Genomic DNA, 19,928 nt, shown 5'->3' with positions numbered 1-19,928 from the left:
TAAGGATAATTTTTAGCATTATCGTTTGTTTAAGTGTAGAATTCGTGAAGTGGGATATTTCCGTAAATACTACAAATTGAATATAACAAAGATAAACATCAAACTATAAATTAGTCAGTTACTAAATAAAAATTATGTTCGTCTATTCCATTAGTATTTACTATTCATTTTGAATTCCATAATTTAGAAATATTCCTAAATAATAACCATATTAATTTAAAATATCCATCATATATAAATGAAGCTCTTCCGTAATTTTAATTTTTTATTCATCTATTCTTTTGAAGTTAATATTAAACATAAAATCTGAAACTAAAATATTAATAACATTTATAAAAATAATAAACATATAACTGGAAAGTTACTTTTAGATACCATATAGCACTTATAAAATTTAGATTTGTTGTGATTTAATAATGGAATGATAGTTAATCCTTACAAAATATTCTTTTCCAGATTTTCTTGGTTTATATATCTTCCTAAGACGAAGACGAATTACAATGTACTGATCTAATTAGGTACTATAAAACCGACATCGGTAAGCGAGCCTTCGTAACTACTAATTTCATAGATTTGGTGTCATAAATTGGGTTCTGTTTATAGAATCAAACAGTTTAAACTACATATTAGCACATAGATTTGGATAACAAAATAGAGTTTTTTAAATAAATAATAGTGATGCATTAATTATAAAAAACGGACAGTTGTAAAAGTAACTGATGTAATTTTTCTGTATGAAGAAATCTTATGATTCACATTAGAATATTGCAAAAATTTCAGATAAATTTACTTAGAATTATATCTATTCTATCATAATTACATGTAAAATTTAACCCCAGAAAAATATCTAACGTTTTTAGTTTCACAATATTTATGGAAAAGTTTTTCTTATTTTTTACCGGTTTATTTATTATTACAGTATTAAAAGTTGCTTATTTTAATATATCATTAAACAGAAATGTTCTCGAATCTTTCAATTTAAACTTATTTTGTTTAAACTTATAAAAAAGTTTTTAAATCGTGGAGTCACGCTTCGCGAATCTATAGTTCTACTTGAAACACTCCAGTTGTTCTATTAGTGACCAAGTTCATTTACTTTAAAAAAAATATTTAACGATGTTAATATTAAGAGGTAATTTATTTATCCTTCTTTTTGCATTTATTAATTTTAAAATTTTTAAAATAAAAATACTCAAACTAATGAATTCTGGAAAGACAAAAATCAATATTTACGTAATATTACAATCAAATTCACTTTTCTAAATTAAATATTTATTATTTCTTATACATTTCAATATTTTTAAATCTAAAAATACTTTATCCCTTTAGTCTATAGAAATTAATCGTATATTTATTATAATATTTGTATTAAATAAACAAATAAATAAATAATATGTACTGACCTATCCTTTATATTCGACATACAGTACTTTTTACATTGATCTAAACATTTTTCTAGACAATTTTTAATATAATTTCGATAAATAAAAAATTATTATTTTTAAAATCTAATCTTGAATCATTAGACTCTGTAAATCAATATTTTTAGTAAATATGCACTAAATATGCAATTATTTAGTGATCAATATAGGTTACAAACAGTTCTGTTCTGAAACTTGGTAATATAAGCTAAATCAAGAATTTAGAGAACTGGATAACATTTTTAAGTGTTTTATTAAAAAAAAACTTCGATTAGGTATTATGTTCAGTTTCATCTATATATAAATTTAATTTTAATAGACAATAGTTTTCTACATTCTTGATGATAAAGATATACCAGTAGACTATATATGGTTATTTTTAACTTGAAACTGCATGTTTATAAACAACATTTTCTTAAATAGGCATACATTTGTTTCATTAAAACTAGTATTTATATTTTTAAAATTTTCTGTCCTGTCAAATATTTTAATTATATTTACAACACCTTTAATGCTTGCTAATTCGGACAATAATAAGAATTGATGAAAGATAAGTGAAAGCGCTACCATTTAATTAATAAATTAAATTAAAATAATACTGTTTAATTCTAAATCATTTATACAGAGAAATATCTATGAGAATTAATACTATTTTCGATGAATTTTTTAAATTTGTAAATAATTATTTAGTTGATAAAGGTGTTATTTTTTCATTTGACATTTTAAATTATATTTAATATTTAATAGAAAATTAACTTGTGCTAAAATCATTATGAAATTATAAATTCAGATATAATTATAATATTAATTTTTAATATAAAATCTTGATAATTTAATGTGTAATTTAAAATATTCACTTTTGCTATTAAATCTTTATTAATTTAATTAACTGTACTTTTTGTGAAAACATAAACGAACACATGTTATAAGTTATACATTGCTTATGTATTTATCAATATACAGATATCAATATTAGTTAATCAAATATAGATGAATACTTAAGCTATAACAAGTGTTTTTAAATGTAATAACAATGTCTACAGAATGAATATATTTAACATAAATAAAATTGATATTCTTACAGATCCTATCCTGAAAATTATCTGATGTAAATTTATATCATACTTAAAATTTTATCATAATAATCTTTATTAGATAATCAAAATTGACAGGCTGAATATTTGGGCATAAATTTATGAAATGGTTTTTTTAAAGAAACGAAAAAGTGATTGATCTCTTTCTTCTATGTTAATAACTAGATAGATTATATTATCATACAATATATCTACAATACAGATATAAAAGTCTAAAACTATTAAAAATTTTAGACAAATTACCTATTTTAAACCACACTTTTAAAACTAAAATTATTCAATAAATAAATAAATGGATAAAATATTAATATATTAAAAATTTTTATATTTTTAAATTTTACATTAAAGTTTAATATTTAATTCATATGAAAATTTCATAACTACATTACAACTTTTTTAAATAATATTTTTATTATTTATTCTTGCTATGTAATTAAAATCAATAAACGTTTTACAACATAAAATGATTGTAGATGTATTCTTACTATTATATCTGTCTTTTAAAACAATAAGTTATTCTAAAATAGTTTTGTATTGTGAATGGTGTTAACTGAACGTGACAAATTGCATTACGCAATTACGTTATATTGTTTAATTATATATTTTATATCAATATTTTAAAATGCTGAAGAATAATAAAAGTATAACATTTATTTATTTAATTAAAAAAAATTAAATTAAAATTTTTGAATTATTAGAGTATGGCTAAAGTAATAGAAATTTTCTATTGATAGGTTTTTAAATTTAAAAAGAAAAATATTTCAAAATTATAAAGTAATATATATAACATATAAAGCAGATGTTTTATAGTTTAAATATGATTTTTATTAATTAATAACGTATTTTCTATTATTAATACTTTAACTAATAACATATTATATACAGTAGATATAATACTACAAATCTGTATATTTTATTTATATAAAATAAGCTACATATTTCAATTTTTCTTGAAATTTAGAATAATTTCTAAATGAGCTGAAATCTAACAAATTTAATATTTAAAAGTTTTTATTCGATTTTAAATAGATACTATAATTTAATTTTTAAAAAGTATATATAATTTATTATTTATTTATTTTGAATGATTTTATTTTATAGAAAAATATAGGCGATATCAAGAAGTGAGTCTGATATATTTCTTTTTCTACTAAAATTTATGTCTAGATTTATATAATATTAAAACAATAAGTTTTTATATTAAATTTTTAAAATAAATAAATCTAATTTTAAAATATTTTAATCAAATATAGGATAAATTTATTGTAATACATAACACATGTATTCATGTATGTGTGAAATAACTGAGTCAATGCAATAACATATTGTTATCATCATATAACACTTATTTCAATAAAACAAGATTTAGAGATATGAAACAATTACATTCTTGGCATTTAGATTTCCAGAAAGGCTAGTTATTATTTGATTTTTTTTAAAGTTTTATTCCTGCTATTAATTCTGATATAGTTCTCAAGACTAATGATAAAACTAATTATCAATATCCTCATATGGTTTAGCCGATTAAAAAATATAATGATTCAGATTATAAACATTAAAATAACTTTTTATATAAATCTAATGTTAATGCGGAAATAAATAAATTTCTTTCTACGTTTAAATTTCTAAGAAACGTTAACATTTATCTTTATATCGGGTGATATGTAGTAACTCTTAACACTTTAAATATTTATAATTTTATAAATTCAAACATGATAAATCAATACGAAAATACTTTACATTTTTATAGGAAAACTATTTGATATTGTATGGAAAAAATCTTTAATTTAAATTAAGTTTTCGCTATTCGTAATCAATGACTTCTCTTTATTTCCGGTAGATTGACAACTGGAAAATATAATCAAACCACGCAGCCATTTAAATCCGGATTTCGATAATTTTATCGAATATAAATATAAAATGAAAGTAATAAACTAATAAGTTTTATAAATATTTTCGACATTTATTTTTGTAGTACAGAAGCCAATAAAAATAAAATTTTATAGAAAAATACGTCTATAAATAAAGACAAAAAGTCATTTTATATATGTTCCTTAATCGTTTTAAAATATTTATTAAGATTTGAATAAAATTTTCATTTAAAAAATTTATCTCTTTACTTGAAAATTAATTATAAGCTATATTTATTTTTAATAAAAAAATTTTTATATAACTTACAATATTGAGCGTTTTTTGATATTATTTAAAGGTTTAAATGAAGGTGTTAAATATAGGCTACCTACCATTGTTTACAGGTAACCTATATTTCTCACCGCTTACAGTTTAAAAGCAAAATAATATAATTTAAGAATTACATAAAAGCTTAAAAATCAAATTTTAAAAAAGTCTTCGGATGAGAGAGATTTACGATGCATTAATATCGCTTATATCAAATTGAAGATCTGGCATAATATGATTGGCAGTTAAATAACCAATTAGATTTTTCCTTCACATTAGCATCGTTTATGGCAGATTCATAACAAGTCAGAGTCGGCAGGTGTCGCCACGTCGTCGGGTGGATGTTCAGGGGTGATGTCGAAGTGGAAGAGGATCGTCTTGAATAACGATAATAATTATACGAATGACGATTGCTTGTTTTTATATGATAAAAGTAATCAATTATTTATCAACCGTAAAATTTTAGAAGACTGTAAATATTTTAGTCTCGTTACATTTCAATGACGTTGACGTTAGGCTTAAGATTTCGTATCTTTTTATCGTCTGAAACACTTTCGTCGATAGTGGAAAAACCGGTGAGTTTACTTATATATTTTGTGAACATTTCGATATATGCCATAAGTACGATGCAGCAGTCGGTAAGACATCCCATGCATTGTTGTTGATGTACTTTCTGGAATAATAATCAGTTGTCATTGGTATGATCGTCCTCATGACTTATTTTACACACTTCTCATTTCATTGTCATCTTCACATCCAATATTTAACAATACATAAACTTATAATTAAACTCTTCAAATAACTCCAGCCAAAATTTAAGTAAGTAACAGTAAACAATATTGATATTGTGTAAAACATTGTTTATAAAATTTCAGTATTTATCCAAGAAAGTTTACTATTTACCAGTTAATTTTAGGTCATTCATTATATACACACACAAATCTCCGAACTCCTACCAATATACTACAGTATAATGTTATACAAGTGATTAGTAATAAATGACATAATATTAGCTAAGCAAGTTTATTTAGGATTCCTTATTTGTATTTTATAATCAACAATATTTAAGTAATGGAGCAGTATGCTGTATTAAAAGCAGTAATGTTTTGTGTAAGATATTGGCTTTATATATGTTATGATATATAAACAATTTTTTGAATCAATATTATATGCTTGTTTGATTGTAAATAAAAAAGAAAATTAATTTAGTATATTTATTCAAATTTTTTAATGTCAAAAAATGAAATGTGGAATACAGATATATTTTTAATTTTTATATCGATTTTAGTTCTGTTTTGATTTCATTTTTAAAATTATTATTTAAAATTCATATGTGAATCGAATTTCATTTAAAAGTGATGTGTATCAAATGACATTTTCAAATATGATTATTGGATATACAATATGAACTATGGCACCTGTTATAAAATTTATATAATAAACGAAGCAATCATTTTTGCCTATTTGAATAGTATTGGCAACATCAATAGCAAAATAAGAGAGTGATTATATACATTTACCACAAAAAAGAAAAATATGGCTTTATACACTGATTTTGAATCATGTTTACTATAAGAAATTGAAATTCCATACACTTAATTAATAGTCTGTGATGGGTGACTGTGTTTAAGTAAATATATAAATTTTGATAAGGAAGGTAAAGATGAAAGTTTCAATGATTTATTTACTATAGGTGATTCCAGATTTTATTTAAATTTTGTAAATAGTTTTAGGTTAGATGGTTATTCTTCATTAGAATGGTTATTTTGGTTTTGTAAATTACATAAGCATTCCTCTCTCTAATATGGTAGGAAGGATGTGTAAAAAAAAAATTTCTTTAAAACAATAATCAGTCAAATAATCTATTTTTATTATTATATAATGGAAAAATTATCAAACCTAATAAAATTCAGTAGAATTGTATTTATTAGTCATAATTTTAAAGTAATCTAATAACAGTATTTTGTTATTTTATAAACTTATACCTTTAGAATCTATAATATTGTCACTTAAATATTCATTGATTCTTGATGAGTTTTTTTCAAAGTTGAAAATATTTAGTTGTATGTTAGTTTTTGCTAAATTTTGGGTCTAAATAAAGCATTTCGGATATTTATCACATCTTGTATGTTAATGTTATCTAACTTACTATCTGTGGCATATCCAAGCATTATTGAGAGGGCCTTGGGAATAGTTTTGTGCATAAAGTTGCTTTTAGATAATTTGCTTTGTACATAAGTCTAATAAAATATACACACATATAAGGAATGATTTATTTATCCTTAACTATTAGAAAATAACATGAATAAATATTCATTAAGTGTTTATCATATTTTTTTATGTACTCTACATTCACAAGATAATTTTCTGGATTATCTTGATTTTTGGTCTTCTTGATAAGGCCTGGTACTGTTTAAGCCAGATAAATAGGGCTCCCTATATTATTAAATACTAGAAATATGTATGTATTTTAAACATTTGGTTAAGAAAGAACATATGCAGCTGCTGCTCATCATTGAATACACCTGCAAGTAACATAACAATATAAACACTCCACCTATATTTGTAAGCTATAATTATATGGAATAGTTTGAAAGAAATCTTATTGAAACTACATTATATTTATTGTATCTTTCATTAATATATACATATGTAGAATAAAAATAAATAAAATGAATTGTAATTGAGATAAAATTTTTAATTCTTATAGTTATGTGTATATCATTCAATTGTATAGATTGAATTTTTTTTTATATAAATGACTGTATATTTTGTAAAATATCATTTTACAATATAGAATTAAGCATTAAGTACTGGATATCAATTAAAAAACTGATTTAAATAACTGTAAACATTGATTTTAGTATCCTACAATTGTTATCATTTAAACAATTGAGAATTTTGTACAAGCAACTAGTACATGCTTTGCTAACATTTTGTGTCCTATCAGAGTAAGTGATTCAAATTATTATTCCATTACATTGTAACTTTGTTAAACAAGATTATAAAATATAATTTATCTCAGAAGTATGAAAGGGAGACATACAGAAAAACTATAAACATGAAAAAAATCTAAGGCAAGAATGTAGTTAAGATTTCTAAGTGCAATGTTGCAGCTTGCAAGAATAGACTTGTTTTCTGCGAATTGGCATATGATGATCATTTTTATGCTCTCCATGGGAGTGCTCTTTGAGTACTTAATATCTTGTTGAATCTTTTCTAATGTTTTAAGATTTTCAATTATGAAAAATTCTACTTTTAAATAAAAACGTTGTGCTTCTCACATCAGTCAACATGTTTATAGTTTATTGTTTATAACCTAGTGACTTTGCTGTTTATTATTTACTCAACATCCACAGCTACTATTCTTTTTCTGAGTTTCAGTCACATTCAATGTTTTGTGAAGTAAACACCATGAAAGTGATGTCTAAAAGACAAAGTGGTTTTTGTTATGGAGAAGAAATTAGAAATATAAAATAAAATGTTTAACTTTCTTAACTTCTTACTACACTGGGATGAATATAAAAATAACTTTCACTCAAACCTACTAACCGGAGTAAAAAATTGTTCTAATAATGCAAACATTTTTGATGCCCCTTCTGGGCTCTTCTTCAGGCATTCCACTAAAACCATTGTAAGCTGGTTCATGTACAGTTTTAGTGAAATGCCTGAAGAACCCAGAAGGGCATCGAAAATGTTTGCATTATTAGAACAATTTTTTACTCTGGTTAGTAGGTTTGAGTGAAAGTTATTTTTATAAAATGTTTAAACTATTATTTAGATTGTTAAGGAATTTTCTGGATTATCTTGATTTTTGGTCTTCTTGATAAGGCCTGGTACTGTTTAAGCCAGATAAATAGGGTTCCCTATATTATTAAATACTAGAAATGTGTAGAATTAATTTAATAATAATTTTTTTTAAAGAAATTACAGCTCTGTCATACTTATTCAAGTTTCTGCTACAGCAAATGTTCTTTTATACCCATTTCAATAAATGAATCAAATAATCCCAATATTACAAATTTATCAAAATGCATTTGTGAAAAATTTGAAAAACATGTTACTAAAAGTTGGATGTCTGTTCCTAGTGTCTATTTTCATTTGTTTCAGTGGCATTAGGTCTGTGTTCTACTGTGTTCAGTTTATGATTTTTTTTTTTAATTACAAATTTCAATGCAATCTCTTTCTCTCTTATATAAGGTTTGCGAAGTCTCGACATTCTCAAAGTCCCGGGACACGAGACACCCCACGATGAAAATCCCGACTTCGAAGCTTCTCAGAATAAAATTAGAATTGACTTCATTTTTGGCGAGATGTATCAATAAAAAAGCAATTTTAGTAAAAATCAACATTTATTGAACATAAAATCAAATCCCAACATTTATAATGTTAATTAAAGTCTAAACAATTCGTATGTTTAATTCTTATAATCATAGATTCATTTTTTGACAGTAAAATCTTATAATTATAAAACCAACTTAGTAATCATACTAATCATTAATAATCATCACCTAGTCTCTATTCATTAGTCATATAAATAATATAATAAACTATCAATTAGACTTCTTTTCTGATTTAATAAAATAGGCATTTAAAAATATCAGAGCATTTACAGCTTTGTCTGAATCTATTTCTGATTTTTGTAATAATGCCTCCGGACAAGGAGAACACTCTCATTTTCAACAGATGTCGGTTTTATTGTTTTTAAAGCTTTATAAATTAGTTCCAAACTTTTAGTACGTTTTCCGGTTGCTTCATATAACTGAAACTCCTTTTTAATGTTGCTCTTGATCTTTTTGCAAGAATTTCGAATACATTTTCTTCGATTTTTTGATTGCCTGTTCCGTTTGACTTTGAAACGACTCATAGGGTTCGTTGTGTACTGTAGAGCTACTGGTATTGGGTTCGGCGTCCATTATTTCCAAATCTGGCATTTAGAACGAGGGATATTTTCAAAAAGTCTGCAATACAGATCTTCTGCAAAAGCAATAAGTGCAGTTTTATTCAAATACGAAGTAAAAAGTTCCGTATTTTGCGACTGACTCAACGCAACCGCACAGCACTTCACCTCATAAAGTGAAATTGACGACTGACTGACTGTGAGCTGATAGTGCTGATACAGACAGTCACAAATGTCCCAATCTCATAAACAAACGTCACAAAATAACAATATGGCGGCAAACGTATTTATTGTGTACTCATTCAGTAAGTTATGTAGAAGTATCAAGTAATTACTTGTTAAGCTAACAGATGGCGCTCTCAATGACAGAGCGCGGGAAGCTAATAAACTTTATTATGACCTTTTAAAAATAAAATTATTACAATACAATTTCGACAAGCGTGTCTTGAGTCTTGACCCGAAAGTCCCGTGACCCAAACTCTACTCTTATAAGACTTATTCTTAACAGTTCATGTACAGTATGTTCACTACTAATAATGAACTGTCCAAACCTGAATTGTCCAATAACTGTATTGCAATTTTGCAAAACCGACAAAACACTTACAAAAACTTAATTTTATTTAAACATTTTTTTGACACTTTGAGTAACAAAATTTCAAGCAAAATACATTTTTGATTTTATGAAGATAACCTTTCTTCAGTTGCCTATGTAGATAGTACCCAAATTAAATTACAATAATTACAACCAACAATTATTAACATTTTTTTGACTCTGGTGCCCATTTTAAAAATAACATCTCAACATTACATCAATGTATATTATGTTAAAATCACTGAATATACATTTAATAAGGCTAAACCACTCTTGTACAACCTTCCCTGATAATACTAATACATTATGCTTTATCTAAAAAATTTGTCTTTAGTGGAGTGGTTCTAGCTTACATTTTGTTTATACATTATTATTTAATTTACATATTAATATAGTGGCTGATAATAAATCACAATCCTTCTCTTTTTTTTACAAAAATTAACAATTTCTTATTCATTACACATATTAAAAAATTAAAAATAATAGAAAATTTTCTGGTATCATTTGGAAATGATCAACACTATGGGAATGATCTTTAGCATGAGCTAATTACACACTTGGATTTCTTTTTAGGATTTGTTTATTTTTAACATAAGTATATTCGTTAATCTCATATAGGTATTGATCTCTTATTCAATTAATTTCACAGTCTCTCTATTACTATTACAACCAGTTGTGGTGCAGTATTCATGAAACACTGAATTGTGCCTGTTATGTTTCACATCTGCTGTAATTCTACAGCAATACGAATGAACTAGGTCTAATTATAATAAAAAACATCCACAAAACCTTTGTATTTTTAGTTGAAAATTTTTTGTTAGTGACTAATGTTTTTGATCTTAAACAGATCTTTTTCAGGTCTAAATACACAACTGAATTAGAATGCAAAATAGAACATACATTAAACACATGTATTATCAAACAGTGCCACATCATAGAACATATCCAAACTCTCAAGGTACATGTACTGGAAATTCATAAATTAGAAATAAGAGGAAATAACATCAACCTTAAAGAACAGCCTCTATCTAAAGCTGTTCTTATAAAGTCATACTGGTTACTCATGGTACCAACTGGAGATAACTTCAGTTTAAATAGTAACATTATTATAGACAGGTGTAATCAGGCAATCATTTGGCATTAATCTAAAAATCAGATTAGTGGGAAGTTTATAAGTGTTCATTTATTTTAATTTCATATACCAAGTGATTGAAGGATACATATTTTCAATATCTAGACTTGTTAATTTATAAGAACTATTAATCTGTATATTTTTTAATGACCTAATTAATTTCTCTGCATTATTGACAGCTTAGGGCAATGGTGGTAAACCTACGGCTTCTTGCCCAAAGTTGCACATTGAAGAAATTATTTAGCACATAACATATGAGGTCTGTCTGGAAAGTTCATGAAGTTGTTTGCATTTACCTAAAATCTAATCAGTTTTGTTGCTTTTGAAATAGTCCCCTCTTGAGTCTATGCATCAAATCCAGGATTTCTGCCATGAAAAGAATGCTTCCCAAATTGCTTCTTTTGGTATGATGTGCACTCCACTAGCAAATTTTCCTTAATGACATCAATGGATTCGAAATGGTGACTTTTGAGAGTGGATTTTAATTTGGGATACAAAAATAAGTGTGCTGGGGCTTAGTTCAGTGAATGTGAAGGTTGGGGAACAAGTGGCTTTGAGTTCTTGGCCAAAAATTCTGTTATCAGCAGTGCATTGTCATGATGATGATCTCCCTGAGTAGTCAGTTTTTTCTTCCCCACTGCTTCACAAAGATGTTTCATCACCTCCAGATAGTATTCATGGTGAATGACACTTTCAGTATTGAACAAAACTGAGCAAGACATGTAACCTTCACACACAATTGAACTTATGTGTTTTTGGCTTGTGGCAAAGATTTTCTCACCCACTCTGATAACTAACGTTTTGTTTCCACATTGTACCTATAGACCATATCTCATCTCCAGCAATGAAGTTTTTCATAAAATTTTCATCCCACAAGCTCACTTGCACTCACTGAAAGAAAATTGCAAAACACAATCAACATGTGTTTACACAAATGAAGATAGGACAAACTGTTTCTGGCAGATAGTACACAAAACTTGCCTCTGAAGAGCTGTGCAAGCTTCATTCAGATTCAATTATTAGTTGGGGTGTAATTTAAAAAGTTTGCAAACTTTTGGGACAGACCTTATGTTTTGGTTTTGGTTTCTCACCTGTCATTTCCAATCTTGTGGTATACCACCTGATCATCCTGCTTTTGAATCAGCTTCTTTACATTTATTCTAATTAAAGCATATTCATTTAATTTCTTTGAATATCATTATTTGTAGTCTAAAACTTTGGTGTGCACAAACATTTTTAAAGATAAAAATGATTACTATATGGCATGCAGACTCAAAAAGATTTGCCATCTCTGGCATAAGGGAAATTTTCATATACCAATGATGTCTTCTGTAGGAACCTTTCTAAGTTCTATAAAACTGAATTGTTATAATCTACTACTGTTCTTACTTTATATTCCATTGTTTCTAGAGCACAATAAGTAATTTTTAGATTTTTAATCTTATTTTTTTTAACTATGCAATTTAGTTGTTCTGATTTTTAACTCTTGAAATTACTTCTGTCAAGTCTATAATTAATTTTTTAAATAATAAATTATTTTTTAGTTTATTTTCTTTCTGAATGATCCAATTCTTTCTTACAAGATGATCTATCTCAATTTGTTTGCTTTAATAATTTTAAAGTTATTTTTTATCAAAAAAATTCTGTACTTTGCCAATTTTCATTTTAATATTGTTCAAAAGGTTTAGACCTAATCTATTTTTTTCCTTTATTTATAACTAAACTTTTGTATTTTTAATGTTTAATTTTAATTAATTTAGTTCTTCATCCTTTAGTTCTCTTTTATTACATGCTATTTACTGATATAATGTCCACGCCTTATTCTTAGGTTTTTTCCTATTTCACAAATGTCAGTTTTGTTGTGGCCAAGTTAATAAATTCTAGTGTTAATAAGCTGTTCTAAACGATATAAATGAAAATTAAGATGATAACACAAATCTTATATCTGTGTAATTATCTATTAATTTCAATCACTGTTTAATTTTAATTATCAGATATGTCCAGTAATTAGTGGCTGCACAAATATGGGATTCTCTCTGCATAGTTCAAAATTTCCATTACACATTTTGTCCATTTGCATATTAGAATATGCACTGATAATGTCTAACACTTCTCATTGATCTGGACTGTTGTATTGTAAACCAGCGATGAGCAACCTTTTCTGGAGCAGTCTGTGAATGAACTTCATAGGCTTCTGGTGGGCTGCCTGCATTTTTCCTTATGGAGTTGCTGGCTTTCAAGCCTGCCAAGTACCAACATATTCAACAATCTCCAGTACACTAGGTATTAAAGTAATTTATGCTAATTATATGCAACTAGGAATATATAATTTCTTATCTTTTCACTGATCATTTTTAAGTTTAAATGTTTATCACTAATATCAGCTTAATTAGGGTTGCATATGGGCGCAAGGCAGAAAACAAGAAAATGAAATTACATTGAGAATGCTCAGGTGCCACATATTTGGACCTTGAAAGTCCTATATAGCCTGCAGATATTGGGTTGCTCATGATCTAAACCTTTTTTTAAGAATTTCATATATTTCCTTTAGAAACTTTTTACTCAATTTATTAATAACTAGGATTTTTTTCCAGTTTGTTTTTGATTTAATGTTGGATAATTAAATTTCTTATTTAATTTTCTTAATTTCTTATCTCTTTACATTTTTATACATTTCCTAATATTATGAACCACATTTTTAATATCTGTTTTTATAAAAGCTAATTTTTTAATCTGATTTTAATTCTTTTAAATCCAATTACATATTTCATTATTCAGTTGTTAATTTTATTAACAAAACTTCTAGATAGACTATCTTCAACAAGTTGATTGTCATAATAAAATTTTTGCAATCTGGATCCAAGCATTCTTTTTGTTTAAATTTGAGAAATATCATGGGTTAATTAACAATAGTCTTATTCAATATAGCAATGTTTTTTTTCTAAACAAGATTTTGAAGAGCGAAGCAAGTGCACTTTGTGTGGCCTGGAAAACAAAATTTTTATGTTTTGGCTCTATGCAATGCACACGTGCCTTGTAGTTTTGCATGTCTGAACCTGAATATTCTAGGAAGAAGTTTTTAGGGTCTACTACATATTTGTTCAGTTTGTATTGATCATTTCTATCAGTAACTACAGGCATTAAAAAAATAAAAAATGGGTGATAGTGATAAAGTTTAATTAATTTTCTGAAGACAAAGTCCTTCCCGGAACATGGGACCACCATTTTTAAGTTCCAAACATTACACTTTTGGCGACTGACCTTTCCTTTTAGGCTACTGGCCGCCAAACAGTCCTTTAAAAACACAAACATATATCTAATTAAAAATATAAACATTTGTAAAGAAGCAGGAACTGGTAAAGTACGGACGTCTTCTATTCTCCATCATGCCTTCTTGGGGTTGGTTCGGCTTTTATCTACAACGAAATAGGCGCTGGTAAAATGTAGATTGAGGAAAGCTAGCCTAAAAGGAAAGGTCAGTCGCCAAAAGTGTAATGTTTGGAACTTAAAAATGGTGGTCCCATGTTCCGGGAAGGATTTGTCTTCAGAAAATTAATTAAACAAATTATCGACATCGACGAAAATTAACAAATATAATTTTAAAATATCGTTGCCAGGGGGTAGCTTTCCTCATCTACATTTTACCAGCGCCTATTTCGTTGTAGATAAAAGCTGAACCAACCCCAAGAAGGCATGATGGAGAATAGAAGACGTCCGTACTTTACCAGTTCCTGCTTCTTTACAAATGTTAATATTTTTAATTAGATATATGTTTGTGTTTTTAAAGGACTGTTTGGCGGCCAGTAGCCTAAAAGGAAAGGTCAGTCGCCAAAAGTGTAATGTTTGGAACTTAAAAATGGTGGTCCCATGTTCCGGGAAGGACTTTGTCTTCAGAAAATTAATTAAACATAATTATCGCCATAGGACGAAAATTAACAGATAGTGATAAAGAACAAGTTTGTTTGGAAGTATTGCTGAATGAAATTTTGTCAGACAAAGAACCTTTTGAACGTTTTTCTAAAAGTTACAAAGCAAGTATGGTTATTCCAAATTTTCTGATTCTTCTGGCTCTCCTGTGCAGAAAAAGGTATGCAGACTTTCAAATGCTAGTCTTGTTGAACCTAGTACATTGTTTCAAATATCTACCAGAAATAATAATTTAAAAAAAATAAAGCATCAGACAGTCAGATTGGTTCTGGTGTTGGTGCTTCTATCCACGTTGAAGAAACAATTGAAAATGTTATCAGGAACTTTCAATGTGATAGTGATTTCTCATCTGACGAAATACTTAGCAAATCTGGAGATTTACAGTGGAATGCAGTAACAGGAGACCATCTGAAGAATTTTACTGTTTTTGTGTAAGATTTGAAGATAAATAATGATATTCAAGATATGCAGGATAAACCTAAAAAGAGAGAAGGATTGTGATTTATTATCAGCCACTATATCAATATGTAAATTTAATAATAATGTATAAACAGAATGTAAGCTAGAATCACTCAATAAAGACAGAAATTTTTTAGATAAAAGCATAATGTATTAGTATTACCAGGGAAAGCTGTACAAAGAAGTAGTTTAACCTTTAACATAATATACATTGATGTATTGTTGAGATGTTATTTTTAAAATGGGCACCAGAGTAAAAAAAAAAACATTGATAGTTGTTGGCTGTAATTATTATAATTTAATTTAGGTACTATCTCTGTAGGCAACTGGAGAGGGGTTAAGAAAGATCTGAGTATTGACATATATCAGACCTTATCCAATATTTGAAAATTTAAATTGATTTCATTGGAAACTAAAATCCACTTATATAAAACTACTTTCCAGACAGTTATTTTTCTGTGATTTTTACTTGGCTCCCTATAACAGTGAAAGTGAAAAATGTGATTAATAGTTTTAATGTAAATTGTTTAAGTTATCTATTGGACTTCAATTGGAAAGATCTCATCACGTATTTAAAAAAATGTACTGGAAAAGTCTTGTCAAAAACTTTCCTTGTAGAGTTGCAAATTATCGCCATTGGACGAAAATTAACAAATATAATTTTAAAATATCGTCGCCAGGGGGTAGCTTTCCTCATCTACATTTTACCAGCGCCTATTTCGTTGTAGATAAAAGCCGAACCAACCCCAAGAAGGCATGATGGAGAATAGAAGACGTCCGTACTTTACCAGTTCCTGCTTCTTTACAAATGTTGGCTAGACAAAAAAGGTCTTCATTTCAAGATTATATTCTATAATTCACAATGGAAAAAAGAAAACATGTGAGACACAAGACAGTTGTTAGAATATATTATGAAATGTTACCTGGTAGCTACAAAGATCTTGCATTACAAATGGTCCAAAATAGAAAGCATTGGAAAAATAACATTGAACACAAATTACCTCATTTCAATTTTTATATTTATGCAAGTTATTTATTATACTTACAAGGAGAGGCAGATTCAGGTCTCTGATTCAAATAAAATTTGGTGAGCATGTAGCCCTAAACACAAACAGCTCCTTGTCCAAATAATAGGACTCACTTCTCAAGTGTTTCTGAAAAATGGGTCTCTGAAATTTGAGTGTTTAGTTTATAACTCTGAATATTTCTCTTCTTGTAATGACAATAGCAAAGTGGATAAAGCACTGGAGCTACACAATGTAGGTTCAAGTATTTGCAATTTTAGTTTTATTATGTGTAACAGACTATTTTATTATTTTACTGCATGATTAGCATTATTATTGCTTTTTATTATTCCCCATGCTTAAAGCTATAAGACAAGATTTTTTTAAAAAAATGACAGCATTTCCTGTTTAGTGAAAAAGTTTCTGTAGATTTAACCCTTTTATGTTGTTAAATAATATTTTCATTTCTTCATATTTATTTTCAGACATTTTTGCTCATGGTTACATACTATGTCACCACAAGCAAATAAGCTTGAGATGTTACTGAGGATGGACAAAAAAGGACAAGGCTGATATGAAAATAGGGTAGCATAGTTACAGCATTTTTTTAAATTGTTAAAATTATGGACAATTTCCTCGTGCACTCGTGTTTGTTACTCTTCAAATATTGCAATACCACAATATCTGTAAATAAATATGAAGAAATAAAAATTTTATTGAATGGCATAAATCTAGAGACTTCATTTTAGATAAAGTCTTTTTTTTTTTAATCTCTTGTTTTATAAGCTTTAAATGTGGGGAATAATAATAGTTAATAATAATGCTAATGATATAATAAGAAATGCTTACTGGACCTAAGTAACAAAATTAAATATATTCACACCTTTGATGTGTCCAGCATAACGTTTAATTCTATAAAAACGTTTTCGATCCCTTTAAGAGATCATCTTCAGTTAATGTTTACAAAGAAACGAACAAAAAATTCGAATTTAAAAAAGAACGAATATTTCAAAACTGGTTGTGCATCTAACGGTAAAAACGTAAATCTGTTCTTAATAATGTAAAATTTAAACATCCAAAATAATCCTAGCACATGTATATAAATAACCCAAAGGTAAAAAACAATATTAGACAGGAATAAAATAAAGCAGCTTCTGCGGAGTCATAAAAATTATGTCATATCCGTTTTATAGAAAAACTTCCAGGCCGTGGATAAACTGTCGGAGTCTCTATGATTAATGCACTGTTTGTTGAGATGCGCTTTGTGTATTTCCATTTTTTCAATGTAAATCACCCCTTGTATGTTTAATAATCTTCGCCCTGTCTCAATAAACTGTAATATCCTGCTCCTTGGCAAATGCAGCTAGTACCATACTATCCATGTTTTTATTGACTGTGTATTTATGTTCCTCAATCCTTTTTTTCAAATTCCTCATGGTAGCCCCTACGTAAACTAGGTTGGAGTTGAATCTATTATCTTTCAACGGTATCGAGTAAACTCTTGTGAGGGTATCGTATCTATATCTTTCCTTATCATTTCTCAAAAGCCTGTAAACCGTAGGATTATGTCTATAAACTATGCAGATATTCATTTTTCTGGCTACTTTCTTAGTAACTTGGTTGAAAAACAGTATGTAACTAAGGACAATCCTTTCTTTATGTTCGTTCTCCTTTATGCATCAGCTGTGTGGCTGGAAGGTCTTAATAAGGGTATCCACTGTTTGCCTTCCTTTTTTTCAAATTTCTCATGGTAGCCCCTACGTAAACTCTCGCCCTCGTTTCTTTGTAAACATTAACTGAAGATGATCTCTTAAAGGGATCGAAAATGTTTTTATAGAATTAAACGTTATGCTGGACACGTCAAAGGTGTGAATATATTTAATTTTGTTTAATTAATGCTAATGATATGTTATAATACTAAAAAATTTTGTTACATATTTAAAAAAAAAACTAAAATCACGATGCGTGAACCTTCATTGTGTAGCTCTAGTGCCTAGCATCTTATCCATTCCACTATTGCTGAGTGGATGAGATGCATATAATAATAAATACAATATTGAGTTATTAATTATATAGTTACACTTAGGCAATTTAAAAATTCGACTTACATAAAATTCAACTTATGTAAAGGTTTACGGTCTGCATTACTTACGTAACTCAGGGTATTGCTGTACTTATACAATGTTGGAAAACCAATGAGGAGCTTCTTAGTATCTAAACAAGCAATTATTTATTGTGATATCTTCACAATGCTGGGTTGCAATTTTTAACCATATTTTTAATTTATTTAATTTAAAATATATACTCTCCACCTCAAATTAGTAGTGTCTTGCCCCTGTACATCATACTTTTCCTTTAACAATAGAATCATGCTGGTCATTATCTAACTCCTTTCAGGAAAAATTTTTGAATTGAAATAACGTGACTTTCAGTTTGCATTGGAAGTTCGTATATAGTTAATCAGGGTGTCCTGCCTCTAAGGTTTCATTAGAACATTAGAAAGTATTTTAGGTATGAAAATTATGTTGAAAAAAAATTAATACAAATACTACATATACCTCCAATAAAAATTAAAAATATTTGAATAATTAATAAATACCTTTTATTAACATGATGATGGTATTGCAGATGGTACAATAAATCATATTTGTCATCATAAATGTTTTTAAAAACAACAATTTGAAGTTTGTATTTGCCAGTACACCAGTGCCTCTTTGGCTGTTCATAATTGGTTTAATTTGTAAGAAAAGAAGAAGACTAGATGCTGAATGTTTTTGAATTCTTGTTTTCTTAAATAAAAATCTCTGGTAGATACAAACAAGAACAATTATTTGTTAATCTATTGTAGTTAGATAAGAGTACCTGAAAGAACTTTAGTCAAAGTCAAAATTAAGTAAATTGTTTTTCTTTTTAATTTTTTTGTTTTACTTTATTAATTTAATATATTGAAATAAATAAAACAAATTAATTAATAAATAATAGTTGAATTATTAACTAAATAATTTATATAAGGTAATTAAGTTCACTAAGTATTTGAGATATTCAACATGGTTCACAGCAATTTGTCATTGTAAATTTTCATAAAATCCTCTGTTTTCCAAATTCATGAAAATTTCATGTTTTCCAGGTTTTCCATGATTGCTATGAATGATGCAAATATTCAAACTATTTGAATATTTGCAATATGGTTAATATTCAAATTCAAATTTGATAAAAGTGAT

At 27.1% G+C, this 19,928-nt stretch overlaps 1 protein-coding gene across 1 annotated transcript in view; it reads left to right on the top strand.

Annotated features, from left to right (window-relative positions):
• Positions 1–4,994: 4,994 nt before the first annotated feature.
• Mgat1 (alpha-1,3-mannosyl-glycoprotein 2-beta-N-acetylglucosaminyltransferase) overlaps positions 4,995–19,928 on the top strand; it is a 69,247-nt gene continuing 54,313 nt past the window's right edge. The window contains exon 1 of the mRNA XM_067286911.1: positions 4,995–5,268. The gene's annotated coding sequence lies outside the window, so the exon portion shown is untranslated. The remainder of the gene's footprint in view (positions 5,269–19,928) is intronic.

Source organism: Centruroides vittatus, unplaced genomic scaffold, assembly GCF_030686945.1.
Source record: "Centruroides vittatus isolate TY-2023 unplaced genomic scaffold, ASM3068694v2 scaffold_386, whole genome shotgun sequence".
NCBI classification, from domain to species: domain Eukaryota; kingdom Metazoa; phylum Arthropoda; class Arachnida; order Scorpiones; family Buthidae; genus Centruroides; species Centruroides vittatus.
The sequence above is the reverse complement of the archived record's forward strand: the minus strand, read 5'-3'. Positions and strand labels throughout refer to the sequence as shown.